Below are 22,087 nucleotides of genomic sequence, written 5' to 3' on the forward strand. Positions count from 1 at the left end.
CTCTTTGGGCGGTTGTGGCGGGGGCGGGGTGTGATGGATGTGTTGCAGGAAATGCGGGAGACGCGGTCAAGGGCGTCCTCGACCACTGTGGGGGGAAAGTTGCGGTCCTTGAAGAACTTGGACATCTGGGATGTGCGGGAGTGGAATGCCTCATCGTGGGAGCAGATGCGGCGGAGGCGGAGTAATTGGGAATAAGGGATGGAATTTTTGCAGGAGGGTGGGTGGGAAGAGGTGTATTCTAGGTAGCTGTGGGAGTCGGTGGGCTTGAAATGGACATCAGTTACAAGCTGGTTGCCTGAGAAGGAGACTGAGAGGTCCAGGAAGGCGAGGGTTGCGGTTGCAGGGGAAGGTGCCGGGTGTGGTGGGGTGGAGGGCAGTGTGGAGCGAACAAGGGAGTCACGGAGAGAGTGGTCTCTCCGGAAAGCAGACAAGGGTGGGGATGGAAAAATATCTTGGGTGGTGGGGTCGGATTGTAGATGGCGGAAGTGTCGGAGGGTGATGCGTTGTATCCTGAGGTTGGTGGGGTGGTGTGTGAGAATGAGGGGGATACTCTTTGGGCGGTTGTGGCTTCCATCCCCTATTCCCAATTCCTCCGCCTCCGCCGCATCTGCTCCCACGATGAGGCATTCCACTCCCGCACATCCCAGATGTCCAAGTTCTTCAAGGACCGCAAGTTTCCCCCCACAGTGGTCGAGAACGCCCTTGACCGCGTCTCCCGCATTTCCTGCAACACATCCCTCACACCCCGCCCCCGCCACAACCGCCCAAAGAAGATCCCCCTCATTCTCACACACCACCCCACCAACCTCCGGACACAACGCATCATCCGCTGACACTTCCGCCATCGACAATCCGACCCCACTACCCAAGACATTTTTCCATCCCGACCCCTGTCTGTTTCCGGAGACACCACTCTCTCCGTGACTCCCTCGTTCGCTCCACACTGCCCTCCAACCCCACTACACCCGGCACCTTCCCCTGCAACCGCAGGAAATGCTACACTTTCCCCCACACCTCCTCCCTCACCCCTATCCCAGGCCCCAAGATGACTTTCCATATTAAGCAGAGGTTCACCTGCACATCTGCCAATGTGGTATACTGCATCCATTGTACCAGTGTGGCTTCGTCTACATTGGGGAAACCAAGCGGAGGCTTGGGGACCGCTTTGCAGAACACCTCCGCTTGGTTCGCAATAAACAACTGCACCTCCCAGTCGCGTACCATTTCCACTCCCCCTTCCATTCTTCAGATGACATGTCCGTCATGGGCCTCCTGCAGTGCCACAATGATGCCACCCGAAGTTTGCAGGAACAGCAACTCATATTCCACTTGGGAACCCTGCAGCCCAATGGTATCGATGTGGACTTCACCAGCTTCAAAATCCCCCCTTCCCCCACCGCATCCCAAAACCAGCCCAGTTCGTCCCCTCCCCCCACTGCACCACACAACCAGCCCAGCTCTTCCCCTCCACCCACTGCATCCCAAAACCAGTCCAACCTGTCTCTGCCTCCCTAACCTGTTCTTCCTCTCACCCATCCCTTCCGCCCACCCCAAGCCGCACCTCCACCTCCTACCTACTAACCTCATTCCACCTCCTTGACCTGTCCGTCTTCCCTGGACTGACAGATCCCCTCCCTACCTCCCCACCTATACTCTCCTCTCCACCTATCTTCTTTTCTCTCCATCTTTTGTCTGCCTCCCCCTCTCTCCCTATTTATTCCAGAACCCTCACCCCATCCCCCTCTCTGATGAAGGGTCTAGGCCCGAAACGTCACCTTTTGTGCTCCTGAGATGCTGCTGGGCCTGCTGTTTTCATCCAGTCTCACATTTTATTATCTTGGATTCTGCAGCATCTCCAGTTCTCATTATCACCCATTATAGTGATATTACTTGAGAACTAAATATTGTCCAGAATTGCGAATTCCCTGTTTTTCTTGTTACCAAATAACATTTTGTGAGCTATTACACACACGTTATAAGGCAGACAAGACTTTTGTTTAAGATCTCAGCCTAGAGGTGCAAGTCCAGCAGCACAGTTTTCCCTCGGTACTGCACTGGAGCTTGAGCCTTGATTCTTGTGATGAAGGCTTGGTAAAAGGATGTGAACTTGGAGCCTTCTGCTCACAAGCCAAGAGAACCAACAACTGAGCTTTACCTGACTCTGGCCAGTGATAAGCATGCAAAGATTTCCCATTTATTTAAAAAGCTGAAGATGAAATAACAATCCAGACAGAGTGGGACAGCAGTTTGGACACTTTCTGCTGCTTGAATGCCCTTTCATTCCAGCTGGGTTTTCTGCCAACTGACTAGGAGTGGGCACTCTTCCAGCTCAAGTTGCAGACTGTTGCGCTATTCATTTCTAGTAACTGAATGCTCACTTAGAACAGTTCTTCTTCATTACCCAGTCTTTGGTACAGCTAACAATGTGACCAATGACTGAACAGTGCCACTCTTAGTCATGCCTCCACTCACATGGACTTGTACTCGTTAACAATGGAGATGTCTTCTGATGTCTCCATGAAGTCAGGGTGCACACAACAAGCAAAGTCTTTCCTATTGACAATCATAACCACAATAAAGTAAAAGCTGTACATAGAATTACGGAGCCTTAGGCGTGAGATAAAAGCTTGGAATTGTTGGTATTCAGGTGATATATATCAATCTGACTGGTTTGAGAATTTTTTTTGATTTTGTTTATTATTGTCACATGTACCTGGGTACAGTGAAAAGTTTTATTTTGTGTGCAGTATCGGCAGATCATATATTAGAAATTATATAGGGCTAATGGAACAGAACGAAGAATACAATGCTACAGCTGCAGAGAAGGTGCACAAACATTAAATTAAATTTAAAATTTGAGCAGTCCATTCAGAAGACTAATAACAGCAGGAAAGAAGCTGTTCTCGAATGTGTTGGGTCATGAATTAAGCTTTTGTGTCTTCTGCCTGATGGAAGGGGTTGGAAGAGATTATAACCATGATGGGAGTGGTCTTTGATTATGTTGGCTACCCTTCCAAGGCAGTGAGAAAAATAGATGGAGTCAATGGATGGAAGGTTGGCTTGCGTGAATGACTGGACTGTGTTCATAATTGTCTGTAGCTTCTTACGGTCCTGGGCAGAGCTGATGCCATACCAAGCCATGATCCATCAGATAGAATACTTTTTATGGTGTGTCTATAAAAGTTGGTCAGACTCTTTATGGACATGCCGAATTTCCTTGGCCTCCTGAGGAAGTACGTGCATTGTTGTGCTTTCTTGACATCTTCTTAATTTGCAGATTGAATCACAAGTTGCTCAAAGACAATTGTTGTTCGTTATCAAGTATAAAAAATAGATGTTGCATATCTCATGTAATGTTACGTTACCATTTTTCGTGAAGGTATGCCTAGGGTAACTTAGAAGAGAGTAATGAGAGCAACACATGACTGGACAGTAACAGAAGTTGATAACAAAGTGTGAAGCTGGATGAACACAGCAGGACCAGCAGCATCTCAGGAGCACAAAAGCTGACATTTCGTGCCTAGAACCTTCATCAGAGAGGGGGATGGGGAGAGGGTTCTGGAATAAATAGGGAGAGAGGGGGAGGCAGACAGAAGATGGAGAGAAAAGAAGATAGGTGGAGAGGAGAGTATAGGTGGGGAGGTAGGGAGGGGATCTGTCAGTCCAGGGAAGACGGACAGGTCAAGGAGGTGGAATGAGGTTAGTAGGTAGGAGATGGAGGTGCGGCTTGGGGTGGGAAGAAGGGATGGGTGAGAGGAAGAACAGGTTAGGGAGACAGAGACAGGCTGGGCTGGTTGTGTGATGCAGTGGGGGGAGGGGACGAACTGGGCTGGTTTTGGGATGCGGGGGGGCAAGGGGAGATTTTGAAGCTGGTGAAGTCCACATTGATACCATTGGGCTGCAGGGTTCCCAAGTGGAATATGAGTTGCTGTTCCTGCAACCTTCGGGTGGCATCCTTGTGGCACTGCAGGAGGCCCTGATGGACATGTCATCTGAAGAATGGGAGGGGGAGTTAAAATGGTTCGCGACTGGGAGGTGCAGTTGTTTATTGCGAACCGAGCAGAGGTGTTCTGCAAAGCGGTCCCCAAGCCTCCGCTTGGTTTCCCCAATGTAGAGGTAGCCACACCGGGTACAACGGATACAGTATACCACATTGGCAGATGTGCAGGTGAACCTCTGCTTAACGTGGAAAGTCATCTTGAGGTCTGGGATGGGCGTGAGGGAAGAGGTGTGAGGGCAAGTGTAGCACTTCCTGTGGTTGCAGGCGAAGGTGCCGGGTGTGGTGGGGTTGGAGGGCAGTGTGGAGCGAACGAGGGAGCCACGGAGAGAGTGGTCTCTCCGGAAGGCAGACAAGGGTGGGGATGGAAAAATGTCTTGGGTGGTGGGGTTGGATTGTAGATGGCGGAAGTGTCGGAGGATGATGCGTTGTATCCGCTGCATCCCCCTCTCTGATGAAGGGTCTGGGCCCGAAACATCAGCCTTTGTGCTCCTGAGATGCTGCTTGGCCTGCTGTGTTCATCCAGCTCCACATTTTGTTATCTTGGATTCTCCAGCATCTGCAGTTCCCATTATCTCAGTAACAGAAGTTGGTTTTGTTCGCCAAACATTGAAAAAAATGGCAAGTCTAGTATATCTGGGAATCATGTACAAGTTGAGCAATAGAAATAAAATGAGTGATATCCGCTTAGTTGGTTTGTATTCCTGAAAAAATTGCTGACATTTGGGATCTTTTCTGTGAGCTTAAACTTCCCAGGACTACATAATGAGCTCCATCAGAATGAGTGAGACTTGATCATGAGTCTGATCTCTTACATCTTTTTTTCTCTATGAAGTCTGAGGTATATTTAAAGCCAATTGTGAAGTTTCTGACTATTTGGAAAGGGGCTTATACAGCAGCCTATATTTTCACACACCACTGTGATTTATATCACATGCTTAAAAATAGGGAAGTGGCTTACACACCAGATTGCATTGGAATGTGTTCGGCTCTCTGCGTTCATGAGTACAACAGCTGCCACATCTCTCTGAATGTTGAGTTTGCAAGTATCACAAAGTGATTTATTAGGATTTCCAATTACGGATAGAAATGAATTGATTAATTTGAATCTTGGAAGCATCAAACAGCAAGAACTCACCCACCAGATAGTACATGATAGCTTAATGGTTACCTGGTCCTGCATCTCTTGTTTGTTTTCTTTTTAAAGGGTAACTGAAGCACTGGACCCTCCAAGTCTATATGCAAAAGCACTGACACACACTCACACATGCATACAAAACAAACACACACGCAAACACATGCTTCCACGTACATAAACGTGCAAAGGGATTGCATTTATATAGAAACTTTCATAGCTTCAGGACCAACCAAGCCACTTGACAACAAATGGTATGGATCTATGCATAGGCCATTCAGCCCGTTGAATACATTCCACCAGTCAATTAATTTGTGGGATCGTCTATCTCAATTCCACTTTCCTGTGCTATCTCCATGTCACTTGATGTAATTTATTATGACGACTGTGGAATTCTGAAGTACTTAGAAAAAAATTCTTGAACTTTTACTTCTGTGTTTTTTAATAGGACTTACAGCCAAATAATAATTATATATACAAGTTCAGAGGCCCATTGGAAAGAGAGAGAGACCCTGGAATGTTGAGATGTCAGGTAAGATTCAAAAGGATGAACTTAAAAGGGAGATATGAGTTCTAAATTGCTGTGTAATTTCCCATGTGTTATCTTAGGCTGTGAACATGATGAGAGAAAAAAAAGCAGTCTGTCAAGGGACATAACGCAGTGTGGAGCTGGAGGAACACAGCAGACCAGGCAGCATCAGAGAAGCAGAAGACTGACATTTCTGAAGAAGGGCCCTGACCCAAAACATCAGCTTTCCTTCTCATCTGATGCTGCCTGGCCTGCTGTGTTCCTTCAGCTCCACACTGTGTTATCTTTGACTCCAGCATTGGCAGTTCTTACTATCTTTGTCAAGAGTCTTGTTTTGTGTCTTCCCCTTTCGCAATTATGCAAGAACACAAGCTAAAAGCCAATTCAATCCTGGTTGGTGTATGTTAGTGGAATAAGGTTTGTTAATGAGCTGAGATACTTATGTGAGCGAATGTACTGAGTTGCTCATGAATGTCACAGTTGAAGAACCATCCACTTGTCACTACTGCACTGCAGGAAAAGTTGTTAATTACTCTGAGTATTAGAAGCCAGCTAGCCAGAAAGCCAGTTAAATGGAAATAGGGAAAAAGATGGACTTTCTTGCCCTGAATGCTCCAAGTCATCTACATAATGGAATTTCAATCAACCTGCAAAGATAAAGAACTTTAAAATTGACTGCTTAGCTGCTAACGTCCCACTATTTACTCTACGCATACAGCCCAGAGACTGACCTGTTTTTTTTCACTTTTACGTTTATTTTGTCTCAAGTCTCATTTGTACTATTACTTCTTCTCACATTTAGTAAGTAATATACTCACTCTTTAACCATGGCACAACATCGTGGGCCGAAGAGCCTGCACTGTGCTGTACTTTTATATGTTCTTAACTAATGTAAGAAAGCCAAGTTAAATTGGCTACTTTTAAAACATTAATACATTTGCTCTGAGATAAAGGCATCCACAATGGGATGGATTTTTTGTAAATTATCCTCATTGTGACCAAAAAAAAAGGAGGCAGCTAATTAAAGAAGGACAGCCAGTTTACCCCTTTCCATCCAGGGGCATTTCTGGCTATCCCGCCTGGAACTGTAATAATTTGGGGAACCTGATTCTGATATTTACATGCCCAGAAATCTGTTGCTTCCAGCGTTGACCTTGCTCAATGATTAAGCTTCCACGGCCCTTTTGGGTACAGAATTCCAAAGATTTACCACCCTCTGTGCAAAGAAATTCCTCCTTAAATGGCCTATGCCTTATTGTGAGACAATGTCCTTTTGTTTCGGGCTCACCAACCAGCAGAAATAACATATCAACAAACTTTCATGTCATGTAAAAACTTTTGTTTTGTAAGTTTCCCATGAGATCGCTTCTCATTCTTTGATACGTTAAAAAATATAAACCCAGTTTTCTCAATCTCTCTTTATAATGTCATGAATGAAGAATTTCTGGAGCTCTGTGCAGATAAGATTCATGGCAACGCTTCCAGGGCTGAAGAACTTCAGTAATGTTGATAGAATAGAGATGAAGGAGCTTTTTTTCCCTTGGCGAAGGGAAGACTGATTAAGTCATAGACTCATGCAGAATGGAAACAGACCCTTTGGTCCATTTCATCCAAGTTGACCAGACATCCCAATTTGACCTAATCCTATTTGCCAGCATTTTACCCTTATTCCTCTAAACGCTTCCTATTCATGTACCCATCCAGATGGCTTTTATATATTATGATGTAGAGGTGCCGGTGTTGGACTGAGGTGGACAATGTCAGATGTCACACAACACCAGGTTATAGTCCATCAGCTTTATTTGAAATTACGTGCTATCGGAGTTTTATCAGGTGACTTTTAAATGCTGTAATTGTACCCATTTCCATCACTTCCACTGATAACTCATTTCATACACACTCCAACCTCTGCGTGAAAAAGTTACCCCTCAGGTCCTTATTAAATCCTTTCCCTCTCAACTTAAACCTATACCCTCTCGTTTTGAACTCCCCACACCCTAGGAAAAAGACCTTGGATATTCACCCCACGCCCCTCATAATTTTATAAACATCTAAATTACTGCAGTATTTAACTTTTAATTTTACTCTTTCTTTCTATCTTGTTCTTAAGATTCTGTACCTAGGTACTTGTACCTGAGATGATACCTTAAGTGGTGACATTAGACACTTTTTACTGTACCTCGGTACTTGTGTACTTGAGTACAAATGACAATAAAATCAAAGTCAAAATCAAAAGGTCACCCCTCAGCCTCTGACACTCCACGGAAAATAGCCCCAGCCTATTCAGCCTCACCCGATAGCTCAAACCCTCCAAACCTGGCAACATCCTTGTAAATGTTTTACCCTTTCAACTTAAGGTGTACTAAATGATCAAAGGTATAGACAGAGTGGACAGCCAGAGATTTTTTCCTAGGGTGGAGGTAGCTGTTACAAGGGGTCATAGTTTTAAAGTGAATGGAGGTAGATAGAGGGGAGACATCAGAGGTAGGTTCTTTACTCAGGGTGGTCGGGGCATGGAATGCATTGCCGGAGAGGGTAGTGGAGTCAGCCTCATTGTGGGCATTTAAGCAGCTATTAGATAGGCGTATGGATGATAGTGTAAGGTAGGGGTGGAGGTTAGATAGACCTTAGGGGGATTACGGTAAAAGTTTGGCACAACATCATGGGCTGAAGGGCCTGTACTGTGCTGTACTGTTCTATGTTCTAAGTTTAACAATACCCTTCCTGTAGCAGGGAGACCAGGATTGTACGCAGTATTCTAAAGGTGGCCTCACCAATGTCCTGTTTAGCCACAATATGGCCTCCCAACTCCTAAACTGACCAGTAAAGGTAAGCATACCAATCACCTTCTTCACTATCCTATCTACCTGCAACTCCACTTTCAAGGAACTATGCACCTGCACCCCAAGGTTGCTGTTCAGCAACACGTTCCAGGGCCTTACCACTACGTATATAAGTCTTGCCCTGGTTTGTCTTTCCAAAATGCAACATCTCAGAGATATTCAAAACCATGAGGGGTCCGGATAGAGTAGGTATCTGGATACAGTAGGCAGGAGAACAGTTCCCACTCACGAAAGGATCGAAAATGAGAGAGCACAGATTTTAAGTAATTAAGTAAAAGAAGCTAGGGCAACATGAGGAAAAATGTTTGTGGGTGAAGGCCTTGCCATGTTCACCAGCCCCATCAAGAAAGCCAGGGGACATTCTTTCATCACATGCTGCCAAGTGCAGTACACAGTGGCCAATAAATTCCCCAGTTAAAGAGTGTTATTCCATCACTGCTGTTACATGACAGTGGAATTTACTATGTAGGGAACACAGTAAAAAACATGGTAAGAAACCTATGTCAGTTGGTTGCAGACCCTCGGGGGGGGGGGGGGGGGCTCCCTTCTTCACATGCACTTAGCACCTGATTGTGGGCCCTACCACTTGGAAGTTGCATAGGGTGGAAGCTCCTGAAGTGGGATTTGAATGGAAAAGCTTGTCTCAGAGCATTAGATAAATCCCCCTTGCTCTTGCTGTCCACTTTTATTCATGCACTTGGCCTTTAAGATAATTCACCGTTAAAGATTCCATGTTCTGCATAGCTACAGCATTGCAGCTCTCCCTGCTCTGCATCTGCAACTTACAATTACAGAAATTATTTGGCTTTTTTCATAACTTACCATGTGCTTTACTGCTTTATATAAACTAACCCTCCGAGTTAATCAATGCCTGCCGACTGATTGATTATTAACCCACCGTTGTTAATAGTACACTCATACCCCTCCCACATCCAGGGGAGGCAATTGCTAGTGGTATTAACACTGGACTGTTAATTCAGAGACCCAGACAATGTTCTGAGGACCTGGGTTCGAATCCCACCACACAAGATGGTAGAATTTGAATCCAATAAAATATCTGGAATTAAGAGTCAAGTGATGACCACCAACCCATTGACTAATGTTGGAAAAACCCATCTGGTTCACTAATTTCCTTGAGGGGAAAAAAGCTGCCATCCTTACCTGGTCTGGCCTACATGTGGCTCCTGACCCACAGCAATGTGTTTGACTCTTAACTGCCCTCTGGGCAATTAGGGATGGGCACTAAATGCTGCCGAGCCAGCGATGCCCTCATCCTTTGAATGAATAAAGGACATCTGCCACAACGTCCACGCCACAAAACCCTCCTAGTGTTATTTCCTGCAAGGGTCTAGGCCCAAAACGTCAGCTCTTGTGCTCCTAAGATGCTGCTTGGCCTGCTGTGTTCACCCAGCTCCACACCTTGTTATCTCAGATTCTCCAGCATCTGCAGTTCCCATTATCTCTGGTGTTACTCCCCCTTGGGTTGGGATCCACTGACGATGCTCAGCTTGGGGTGGGTGTCATACTGGCAGAAGCAGCGAACCATTTTCCCCTTTGGCACTGCCATTCTATGCAGCTGCTGCCCTCAGATTGGTTGACAGGCCTCACTGAGCAGGGCTCAGGGACCTTGGGGAAGGACCACCATTTAAATACCTGTGTGGGTTTAAATTTTGTGGGCCTTCCCTAAAAGAGGCAAATTGGTGCCTCCATTAAATATCACCCACTCACATCAGGCTTAAGAGATTTAAAATGTCCATTAACTGCACTAATGGGATATTTACGCCATAAATTGGTCCCAGGTGTTTCTTATTCTTTATGGTGGATTTAATTATAAGTCAAGGTTTAGCTCCTATGAAATGAGTTTTCGGATCAAATCTATTTTATATATTACTTTTTTGGTGCCAAGTGAAACAAGGGAGATTATGCCACCCATTACATTGAAATGAACCAGAGTATTTGGGCTTTAAATAGGCAAAGGAAAACATGTAACATGAGTCACAAAGTCTTAACTTAAAAGGAGATGGAGCAGGAGAAAAATGAAACTTCTTGAAGCAAATGTAATTTTTACCTCATAGCTTTTCCTTCAAAACACTTTCAAAACTGTGACTCAAGTATCTGAGTGTGTGCTGTTACAAGCGAAATGTGCATGGTGCCTTGAGAAAGCTGCCTCGGTAATAACCCTGTGGCTATTTCGCAAATAGATGGATTTCACACTAAGATACATTATGGATAGAAACACAAACCTTTACATAGTGCCTTTCACAACCTCAGGACTGTATGAGAGCATGTTGCATCCAGTGCGCTAGTTTTGAAGTTATTTAAAAATCATTGGTGATTGTCACAACATAGGAAACACAGCAGTCAGTTTGACCCATTGCAAACTCTCACAGTCATGTGATAAATCACCTGATTTGCTGTTTTGGGTGTTGGTTGAATGGTATAGGTTGATTTGGACTCTGGATAGAACTCCCCGACTCCTCTTCAATTTGAATTAATGGCATTTAAACTGGACCTTGATTTAACACCTCATTATTATGTTGGTACCTTCAACAGTGCAGCATTGCCTCAGTAATGTACTGACATTTCAGCCTAGATTATATGATGAATCTCCTGAAGTAAGTGTCTCAGTGCATTAGAGAAAGCCCCATACTTTAGGTACTACGGTTTAAGGCATAGATCACAGCGTTGCTAAGAAATTGAAACTAAAAGATTGAGGTACATTCTAGGATGAACTGTTCTGCATCTGACTGTGGACCCTGTTGTAGCAGAACAGCAAAAGAAGATTACACTTACACAGAAGAACATAATTCATACTTAATACATTGTTTCTGTTGAAAGGGACAAGTGTAATTCTGAGTTTCCAATTGGACTAAATTCAGACATTTGGAAAATGCACCCTTAACTGGGTCACAAATTTTATTCTGTAGTGAACCCCACAATAACATTATCCCATGTCAAGGTTTTATAGTTTCCATGGTTTCTAGATCAGCACGAACTCAGTACTGCCAGTTTTGAGTCAATAAAAAACTCTGAAATGCCCAATTTTAATAGCTGGTCGTAAAGCTAAACTTCATAATGATGTTGAGTTAAATTGCTGCGTAATTGCTTAAAACAATAATAGAGCAAAATCAATGTAACATGTAAAATTATGTACTGTGGCTTTTGAAAATTGTCAATGGCCATAAAAAGTTTTCTCCTGTTGTATTGAATAGGCTGGAGTTTCTCATAACAAACCCTCAAATAATAACACAGGAGTTTTCCCTGCTAAAATTGAAGCCTATTCCATTATTTATAAAGAAACTGTTGCAATACGCTTGCGCATCTGTGAAAGATTTTCCCAATTATGTGCAAGTGGGCAGTTCTGCCAGATATCAAAAGTAAAGACTTGCATTTACATGGTGCAACCTTACTATGTCTCGAAGCACTTTACAGCCAATGAGGTATCTCTGAAGTTTGGTTACTGTTGCAATTGTAGAAAAGGCACAGTCAATTTGCACACAGCAAGATCCCGGAAACAGCAATGTGATTTTTTTTTAGATGATGCTTGAGGGGTTAAATTTAGGCCAATTTTCCATGCAGATCCCTCTCTTTTTTTTGAAAATCCAGAAGTTCCTGTATTTCGCCAAGGCTACCCAAGAATGAGATATTTGCCTCGTGCACATGGGATCTTGCTGTGCTGTGTACAAAATTGCTGAAGCCTAAAAACTGAACGTCAAAGCAATTAGTCACATGCACAGTATATTCTGGGACATTTTTGAAAGTATGATATCACAATTGTACAAATGGAAGCCATAATTGATTACAAATGGACAAAAAGCCCATTCTGTTCAAGTAATTCCGAAAAGACACTGCATTCTAAATTGGTGATATTTTCAGGAGCTGATCAGAGATGCACATTAATTTATCTCTAGTGTAGGGGAAAAAGTGCTGACTTTAGGCCCCTCTGTTAAATTAACCACACAGGAGACCAGTGATTTTAACACAACAGGAGTGGTAATGTCACTGCTCTAGTAATCTAGAACTCCAGTTTAATATTCTGAGCACAAGGTATAGAATCACAACATATCAGATGGTGAAATTTGAATTCAATCAAAGAAAACTGGGATAAAGAAAAAATGTCAATCCATGTAATCACTGTCAATTGTGATAAAAACTCACCTGGCTCGCTAGTGTACTTTGGGGAAGTAAATCTGTCATCCCTACCTGGCCTGGGCCTACATGTGACCCCAGACCAGCAGCAATGTGGTTGACTCTTGGCTGGATCCCTGGCAATTAGGGCTGGACAATAAATGCTGGCCTAACCAGCAATGCCTACATCCCACGAAAGAGTAAAAACAAGCTCTAAATTATCAAACCCCCCTGGCAGGGTTACAAAGATTTTCTTATGCCACTGAGGCAGTGCAGGATTGGAGTCACCTTCTTACTCCAGAACACTCCTAAGGCACTGCCAATCTACAACCAATCTGTTATTCCTTCACAGTGACTCAGTGGTTAGCACTTCTACCTCACACCACCAGGGACCTGGGTTCAATTCCACCCTTGCGCGACTGTGGATTTTCTGCGTTCTCCCTGTGTCTGTGTAGGTTTCCTCCCACAATCCAAAAATGTGTAGGTTAGGTGGATTGGCCATGCTAAGTTGCCCCACAGTGTTCAGGGATGTATAGATTAGGTGTGTTATAAGGGGATGGGACTGGGTGGGATGCTCTGAAGATCTGTGTGGACTTGTTGGGCTGAATGGCCTGTTTCCCTACTGTAAGGATTCTATAAAAAAAAATTCTATTGCCTCTCTTTTCCTCTTTCCAAGACTGACCCAGGGGTTGCTGCAGGTGGGATAAGACATTTGAAGTTCATTCCTTTTGTAAAATAGGGGCCAAATCCATCAAAATGCTGGCAGCTCAGTCACGCGACTGAAACAAGAGCCCAATGTCCAATTTTGGGTGAACTTCATTACTGCCCTGAATGGAGAGGGTAGGGTGTATACGCGTAGTCTACATACTACTGATGACGCCTTTGAAAAATTATGATCACTATTCCCACTCAGTCCATTAATATGGATAGCAGGCCAAACTCTAAGTACCAGACTTAGATCACAAATCTTGCTGGGATTGCAAAGATACTTACATCAGATAATTGGTTAATAATGGACAAACAGCACGCAATTGGACAGAGGAGCCAATGGCTTCAAATGGATCTCAGTCTGGAAATAAGAAACTTGATTAGAGAGGTTCATGAAAGTGTAGAGTGTATTATCTATTCAGTAACAAATGTAGGGTGATAATTTAGAAAGGGAACATTTAAAAAAAAACAAAGAAAATAAAATACTTAAGAATCACTTTATACTCTTTTTAAGTAACAAAGGTTTTAAGAGATAATTCCTCTTTACAGAAACACTTGCAAGGCAGCCTGAAACTACGGTAGAAAGGGTTAAATATTTTCTTTATCTGACTTGTATAAACAGATTTCTTCTGTGCATTGAGTAGATAGGTTAACACTTACCAGATGCTCATTTCAGAAATTAAAATATGTAGAGTGAAAATTCACAAAATGTCTCAAACAAATTTTAAAAGGAAGACGAATCTAGGAAGAGTGAAGTATCGTGCTTTCCAGTGCTGACTGTAAACAACGGTGCTAACAGAAATATTACTGACTGTCATGCATATATGATATGTTATCTCTCCCCATCTGTTTACTATTACCCCAGATGTTTTTTGTACCTACTGCTTATACATTTTTTCCTATATACTTTAATAAAGCACGGCAGGGTTAGTCACGCTTTTCTGTTTTAAGGCACCATGGAAGTTATTGTTTGAGAAAGCAGTGATACAAAAAACTCTGTAATTGGAATGAATGGCACATTTCAACCTTCAGAGTAAATGGAAATAAAAGGACTTTCACCTTCAAATGTTCTTTTTCTTTCCATTTAATTGAGTTCTTCTCATGCATTTCAACAGTGATACAAAGTACATCACCATTGAAATTGAATTGCAGCCTTACTTCTTTATAATCAGATACTGAGAGTTGAAGCCCAGCAGATGGCCAGGAAGATGAGTGCAGTGAGAGCCAAGGTGATTGCAACAGACCATAAAGTGCTGGGAAAATGGCCAAGTAGCGCACGGATTTGTTAAGGGTATCCTAACAGATGATCTAAAATATGCAAATAAATCTGCTCGTCAACTCGCTGACTGAGACTACAAAGTTTTCACATGGATTCATGTCATGTGTCAACTGCTTACTGCAATACTTTCTGAACTAGATTGATAGCCCATGGCTTCAAGTCAATGGGCTGGTAAGTATCACTCGCATTTATTCCAAAAATATTGAATTGAAGCTGCACGTAGTATAATATACACTTGGAGAGTGGTGTTGAACATATGAAAATAATCCAGCTCGTGATTTACCCAGTTCCCATGTCTTCTTAATGTCACTTTGAGGAATTTTTTTGCACATCTCGTGAGCAGGTCAGTTAAAATGAAGGAGGCTTTGCTCTACCAATGTCTAGCAGATGAATAATTTTCATGCACTGGTGCCAGTCTGAAATAGCTCTGAACTGCTTCAGATCCCAACCCAATGGCAAAGTGCCAACAATGCTCAGATTTCTGCATGATAATTCATGGACCAAGTGTGCATTGGGAGCAGGGAGGCAGCCCACTGATTGCCTGAGCAATGCTGGCATTAATAGTGCTGGTAGAGAAGGAATAAAGGATTTCCGAACAATTGCTCCAAGATTTTAGGGAACAGATGATTGATGGAATGGAACTGCTACCTCAATAGAAACCAACCTTAAGGAGCAACCTCCAACATCTATCAGGCTCATCCTTTGCATAAGTAAATGTTAGGGCATAAGACCATAAGAAATCAGAGCCAAGAGTAGGCCATTCAGCCCCTCGAGCCTGCTCTGCCATTCAAAAGGATCATGGCTGATTTATTGTTTACCATCATTATATATTGTGCACTGTGTATTTTTGGCAAATCCTGCCTGTTTCAGATCACAATTCCTAACCCAAAAATATATATTTTGTTAAGGGGAGGCAATGGTCTCGTGGTATTATCACTGGAGTGTTAATCCAGAAAACTGGATAACGTTCTGGGGACCCAGGTTCAAATCCTGCCATTGCAGACGGTGGAATTTGAATTCAATAAAATATGTTTAGGCTTAAGAGTCTAATAATGACCACAATTGTCAGGAAAAACCCATCTGGCTCACTAATGTCCTTCAGGGAAGGATACTGCCATCTTCACCTGGCCTGGCCTACATGTGACTCCATACCCACAGCAATGTGGTTGACTCTGAACTGAGGGATGAACAACAAATGCTGCCTTGCCATCCCATTCAGGATTAAAGGAAAAACTAATTAGACTGCATTCTAATATACATGCCACATCCACCAAAGAACAGAAATTGCTGGAGGAACTCAGCAGGTCTGGCAGCAGCTGTGGAGTGAAAACTGAGTTAATGTTTTGTGTCCGGTGACCCTGCTTTCAAACTGAACTGAAGAATTTCCAGGTCTGAAGAGGGGTAATTGGACTCAGAACATTAACTCTGTTCCACTCTCCACAGACACTGCCAGACCTGTTGAGTTCTTCCAGCAATTTCTGTTCATGTTTCAGATTTCCAGTGTAGAATCATAGAGTCGTACAGCATGGAAACAGCCCTTTCTGTCCAATTTGTCTGCGCTGACCAAGTTTTCCAATCTAAATTATTCCCACTTCCCTGCATTTGACCCATATCCCTCTAAACCTTTCCTATTCGTGTACCTGTCCAAATTTCGTTCAAAAGTTGTAACTGTGCCTGAGTCTACTATTCCTCTGGTAGTTCATTCCATGTGTGGACCACCCACTGTGCGAAACAATTATCCTTCAGACCTCTTTTAAATCTTTCTCCTCTCAGCTTAAAACACGCCCCAAGTTTTTAACTCCCCCACCCTAGGGAAAAGGCCTTTACTATTCACCTTATCTATGACTGGGATAAGATATGCATGGAAAGTTCAGAGGGTGGTGGGTGCCTGGAACGTGTTACCAACAGAGGTGGTAGAGGACAGTACGATAGTGTCATTTAAGGTGTATCTAGACAGATACATGAATGGGCAGGGAGCAGAGGGATACAGATCCTTGGAAAATGGGCGACAGGTTTAGATAGAGGTGTTGGATCAGGGCAGGCTTGGAGGGCCGAAGGGCCTGTTCCCGTGCTGTAATTGTCTTTATTCTTTGTTCTTTGTTCTATGCACCTCGTGATTTTATAAACCTCTAGAAGGTCAATCCTCAAACTCCTACAATTCTTTGTTTTATTTTCATATATAGTCTTACATTAGGCTTTTCTTCTATATTGTGTGTTAAAAAAGGAAGGGCATTGTTTTAGTTTCATTTTTGAGCTCTACACATGGTGGGAGTTGCCAGGAAATCTGTTTATGATCAATTGAGTGAGGTCTTAAACCACTCCTGATGAAAAATTGGGGTAGAAGCCATAAAAATGGCTGTTGATATCCTAACATGAAGGGAAACAGAGATGGAAACTAGGTTCCTGTCGAAAGAGGCAGGCCATTCAAAGAGAAGGACCTGTAACATCAGCAGTGCGGCATAATTATCTTCAAAACATTCAGTGCAGAATTGAATTCCTAGTGACTTAGAAATTAGTAAGAGAAAAGCTGAAAAGAATCCAGAAGATTTAAGGCGTTGCAATCTCACTTTATGAAGTTGCCGAATGCATGAATTCCAGGAAGACATATTAAGGAGTACGTGAACTATGCTAGTAGTTTCAGGGCCTTATGAAGAAGCATTAACTAAAGAAGATAGCACTCAGTGAATTCAAAGGTTCCCCAGAAACAAATCAAATATAATAGTGCCCACTGAACAAGGAAATTTTAAGCAGACATTTGGAAATCCTTCACTGAGATTTGAGTAGCTATAAGGTTTTTGTTGAGGGTAATTTATGATATTTATGAAGTCAGAAGTCACATGACACCAGATTATAGTCCAACAAGTTTATTTGAAATTGCAAGCTTTCAGAGTGCTGCTCCTTCGCCACATGACGATTTGAAGAACAAAGCCAAAATTGTTACTGAGATAGTAGGAACTACAGATGCTGAAGAATCTGAGATAACAAGGTGTAGAGATGGATGAACACAGCAGGCCAAGCAGCATCAGAGGAGCAGGAAAGCTCACGTTTCAGACCCTTCTTGTACCATCTTTCTTCTGAAGCCCCAAAGCACTTTGGCTTTTTAAATTGCAATTGCTCTTATTCGAGTTCCCTTAGCTGGCAACATGGCTCCTTTAACATAACTGGCAAGGGAGGGGAGGGATCTATAGGATATTGTCAACTTTATAGCCATTGTTGATGTCCCTCCTTTGACAATCAACAGAGCTCTTGTTCTAGGCAGCAGCTACAACTTGTGTTTAGTTAAATGTGCAGCTAGGAATCCTTGAAGCCTGCACTTTTTAGAGAAGTATGTTATTGCTTCTGGGTGAAAAATAATTGTATCCTTCATAGCTGAAGGTTAATAAATTCTGAGTAAATCTCATAATCTTTGAAGACACAGATTTGGCTGAATGGCTCTTAAATTTCCCCAGATAAATCCCTCTTAAAAAATGAAGGAAATTATGTTGTCCAAAATTAAGGCCTTTGAGATAAAGAGCTGCTGAAAAATGTTCAGCTCTTTATTTACATCATTGCTGTCACCCTCAGTATTTTAATTTGCAGGAAATGGAACTTGGTGATAGGCAATAAGATGGTCTGCTGGCTAACACATTGTCATTCCTTTGGACTGCTGTAGTTTTAAGGTGTCTGGCAATGATGATTTTAATAGCCAACAATTACCCAATGACGGCATCTTTTAAGAAACATGTTTGATGTTGTTTTGCTGTAAATCAGTCTACTTAAAAACTTTTACCAGATGTGAAGTAAGTGTGAGATTAAAATATATTGCAGCTCCCTTAATAATTTTTTTCTTATCACTCTAGATGTTAGTAGCATGTCTATTCTTGATATTTAACATTTTGACATTATCTGAAGAAGAATTTTATGGACGGCTCAAGTTATAAATATTTTTGTAGGTTCCAGTCTCCAATTTCTCCCTTCCATCTCTTTGTTCTCTCCACCACTTTCTGGAAAGTGCTAATATGATTTGCCTTTGTGTGTGGGTTTCTGTAAGTGACCATTCACAGGCTGACCAACTATAGTAGTCATTTCTATTCAGTCACAATCCTTTCTTTCTTTGACTTTCCAGGAAGAGTCATTGAATAGCAGTTACAGAAATGAAACACCTGACTGACTTTGACTTTCCGCTCACATGCTCGGGTGAACAGTTGTTGTTCAAAATGTTGCCAGTCATGTCATACATACCAGAACATGGTCAAAGACCAAACGCCAAGAACACCTTTAACTCTGAAACCAATTTTTTTTGAAGAATGTTTTAGCAAGGTTTGGTGTACTGTGTAGGACTCCAACCAAAGACTAGGAAACAATAATGGATTTTTCATCAAGATTTCCTGAAGCAGTGCCTGTGGAAAAAATTACCATAAAACCTTGTGATGTAGGAGCAGAAGTAGGCCATTCAGCCCATTGAGTCTGCTTTGCTATTCAACAAGATTCTGGCAAATCTGATAATCCTCAATTTCACTTTCCTGCCTTGAGTCCAGAGCGTTTGATTTCCTTGTTGATTAAAAATCTGTTTATTCTAATCTTGAAGGTACTTCGTGGCACAACCTCTGTGATAAAGAATTCCAGAAGAAATTCCTCTTCATCTATGTCTAAGCTGATGACCCTTTACTTTGAGATTATGCCATTTTTACAAGAATTGTAAGAGTGTCTCTGAAGTTGGAGGATAATAAACTGGAAGAAGTCAGTTAAGTAAAATTTTAGAGTTGAGTTAGGAGTGAAATTTCCAGGCAACGAATGGATAGTATTGGGATATGATGTGAAACTTTGCTTTAATCTTGGTATTAGATCTTTCTAATTATATAGTTTTTTTTCTCTCTGTGCAATAAATTTATGTTTTGTTGTCAAACAATATCAGTACCCTCTTGTGAATAACCAGTACAACTGTAAAAATTAAATACATTGGCTACTAAATCAGGTTTTGTTCTGGGATCTGACTTGTCCCGTATTACCATCAGCTGGATTATGACATGACGAACTTTAGCTAAGTGGGTAGATTTGAGAACCTGTGGCTGTTCCCTTTGGAGAAGATGAAATTAAAAGACATTTGGATAGAGGTGCTCAAAATCATGACAGTTCTGGACAAATTGAATTGGGAGAAACTGTTCCTGTACAGAAAACAATAAATATGGATTGAAGTAATGGTGGTTCAGATCTGAAATGTACTGCTGAAAGAGTAGAGAAGAGAGATACAATCACAACTTTCAAGAGAGATTTGTGTAATTACCTGCAGAGCATAGAAATTGGCAGAATCCAATGGAAAAGATGGGGATGTGGGACTAGGTGAGTTACTCTTGTGGAGAGCTGGCAGGGACATGATGGGTTGAACAGTTTCCATCTGTAAAGTCAAATATTGTGTTTCTGGTTGTGACCAGTAACTTAATGGACTCTTCTGATTGTTGTTGTCCAGCTGCATGCGCAGCATAGCCCATTAAAGCTCCATCTGCTCGCTATACACTGTCCTTGCAACAGTGTGGCACAATGGTAGTTGGGAGCCAGAAGGCCCAGACTGAAGTTTCACCTAATCATGAAGTTGTGTCATGATACATCTGAACAGGTTGGTTAAAATTATCTGCACTGTTCATTCTGGGTTCATAGGTGCCGCCCTTAAAATCTGCATTTGTTACACAATCTCAGTCTCTATTGAAATGTTAGTGGGCTTTTTTCCTGAATGGCTGTGTAGTATAAGCACTCCTTTGTTTTGTAGATAGTTCCAGGATTTGGACCATGTAATATTTAAAGATTGACCAATATATGCTTAAGTTGAGACAGTGAGTGGCTGGGGGAATGACGGCGTTTCCCTGTCCTTTTTGATGGAAGTTGAAGATTTGGAAAATACTATTGAAGTCCTGATGAATTGCTATATAACCTGCTGCAGATGCTACAAACCTTTGCCACATGCTATTGGAGGGAGGGATTGCTTAAGGTGGTGGCAGGGGTACTTATCAATCAAACAGCTCCATACTGGACAGCATAGAATTTCTAGATTGTTCTTGCAGCCCTGTCTATTGAAGAAAGTGGAGAATGTTTCTTCACAATCCTAACCTGCACCCAGTGGTGAAGAGGCTTTGAGAAATCAGGAAATGACAGACTGACACCAGTATACTCAATTTCTGATCTGCTGTAGTAGGCACTGCATTTCCATGACAGAGCATGGTTTGAGGTTAATTAATGGTGACTCCAAAGGTGTTGTTAGTGAGGGATCGATCAACAGTAATGGGGCTGAATGTTAAGGTTCTATTCTTTTTGAAATAGGTTGACACTGACCATTTATGAATAGTGTGCGCAAGCAATCTTGATGAATATTTTACAATGGTCTCCACTGTTACTGTACAAAGCCTCAACCTGGGCAGAAGTGGTAGGCAAATAAGCCAATAAGATTACATTTCAACTAGGGGAGATGCTAGAACAAAGCAGATCAGGAACAATACTGATACTGGGTTTGGATTCAACTTCAGTCCAGTAGATCTTTGCATTTTCAACAACACAATGGCAGCTACAACAATGAAAATTAACTCTGCAAGTTTCAGTCTGAAGCCCAAAAAGATTGGCTTGCTGTGTAATCTTACCGAGACAGTAATCATGCCCCTGGGACTGAAATGATTGTGTGGGGAATAAAGATGTCACTTATTACATTAGACGGTAGCTGAAGTGAAGGATTAGGTTGCATATTTTGGTGAATATTTGAGGCATGTAGCATTGCTGCTGGCCATGCCATGTGTAGCTGTTTTAATTTTTGTTGCTGCACACATTTGTAGATAAGAGCAGAGTCACCTTTGGAATGATGACATATTGCATGCAATTATTAATATGTTTCATCTAATTTGCTTTATTATTCATCATGCAGGTTAAGGTTTAATGCATCTCAAGAAGATGCTGCAATTTCCCAGACTGACTGACTGTTTACAGAAAATTCAATTATTTTTATGTCTAAAAGGAGCTAATCCCACTCACTGTAGGATTTGGACTTTTTCCAGTCTACTGTCAGCCCATCTGATGGTCTCCCTCACCAGTGAATGACACTAACATTGTGATACTTTCTTGGTTGCAAACTCTTCAATGTTTTGGTTAATGTTTATAACATGAGGGACAAGCATTAAAACTGCCTTGATTAGAGGGCATGAGCTATAAGGAGAGGCTGGGCAAACTAGAGTTGTGTTCTCTGGAGCAGCGGAGGCTAAGGAGAGACCTGATAGAAGTTTATAAAATTAAGAGAGGCATAGATAGGGTTGACAGTCAGAAATTTTTTTCCCCGGAGTTGAAACGTCTAACACTAAGGGGCATGCATTTAAGGTAAGAGAGAGAAAGTTCAAAGGAGATAACAGGGCATGTTTTTAACACAGAAAGTGGTAGGTGCCTGGAACGCACTGCCAGGGGTTGTGGTGGAGGCAGATATGAAAGGGGTGTTTAAGAGACTTTTAGGGAAAAACAT

The 22,087-nt window shown here is 42.4% G+C and overlaps 1 protein-coding gene across 1 annotated transcript in view; it reads right to left on the reverse strand.

Annotated features, from left to right (window-relative positions):
* The window catches only part of LOC125462240 (acyl-coenzyme A synthetase ACSM3, mitochondrial-like), a 654,353-nt gene that overhangs the window by 318,104 nt on the left and 314,162 nt on the right, over positions 1–22,087 (reverse strand). Inside the window, exon 4 of the mRNA XM_059654111.1 lies at positions 13,626–13,701. The gene's annotated coding sequence lies outside the window, so the exon portion shown is untranslated. The remainder of the gene's footprint in view (positions 1–13,625; positions 13,702–22,087) is intronic.

This window comes from Stegostoma tigrinum, chromosome 23 (assembly GCF_030684315.1).
Source record: "Stegostoma tigrinum isolate sSteTig4 chromosome 23, sSteTig4.hap1, whole genome shotgun sequence".
NCBI lineage: Eukaryota > Metazoa > Chordata > Chondrichthyes > Orectolobiformes > Stegostomatidae > Stegostoma > Stegostoma tigrinum.